Genomic DNA, 1,010 nt, shown 5'->3' on the forward strand with positions numbered 1-1,010 from the left:
GCCTTGTATCTGTTACCTTATGGTTTCTCCCTGCTTCTCTGGCTTTGTGACTTCACTTCTTGGTTGCTGTCCAGTATCTGACCCAGCCTCCCTATCACCCTCTCACTTCTTGGCTATTCTGACTCTGAATTTCTACTCTGGTCCTTTTCCTACTCCAAACTGCCCAAGTCACTGTTTTTCCTCCTCAAAGGAGGTGAGGAATCAGGAAGCTCTGTTGGCTTGACAACAGCCTTTTAGATGTTTTAGAATGCTACCTTGCCAATATTATTTGACTTCAGTTCTGGTTCCTGACTAGTACTTTGGACCTTGCCTGTGTTTATGCTATGCCTTTGTCAACTGCCTGAGCATGCCATTAAACTGATTATTTTCTGACACTTAATTTGGACTCCTGTCCCTATCCCCATTTTCCCGTTCTAATCCACAGACCTGTAGTCAAACAAGTTCTTGGCATAGAGCAATCAGGACCTTCTCACATCTGTATAAGATTTACTACAAACAAGCTGACTGTTCTTGCTCCTCTTTAAAAGAGTTGAAAAATCCAAACCGTGTACTGTATATTCAAAATAAACTGAAAGGAAATATGCATTTCTTTAAAAGTTGACCCAAGTATCTATGAACAGATGAATGGATAAAGAAAATATGGTATATATACACAAAGGAATATTATTCAGCCTTAAAAAAGAAAAAATTCTGTCATTTGCAACAACGTGGATGAACCTGAAGGACATTATGTTGAGTGAAATAACCTAGGCATGTAAAGACAAATACTTTGTGATCTCACTTATTATGTGGAATTAAAAGAAAATCAAACTCAGAAACAGAGAAAAATGGTGGTTACCAGAGGCTAGGATTTGGGGGATTGGGGAGATTTTAGTCAAAGGACACAAAATTTCAGTTAGAGAGAAGGAATAAGTTAAAGAGATCTATTGTATATCATGGTGACTGTGGTTAATAATAATACATTGTACACTTGAAAATTGCTAAATTTTGTGTTTTGACCACAAAAGATA

The sequence above is a fragment of the Pan troglodytes genome, chromosome 2 (assembly GCF_028858775.2).
Source record: "Pan troglodytes isolate AG18354 chromosome 2, NHGRI_mPanTro3-v2.0_pri, whole genome shotgun sequence".
Taxonomy (NCBI): domain Eukaryota; kingdom Metazoa; phylum Chordata; class Mammalia; order Primates; family Hominidae; genus Pan; species Pan troglodytes.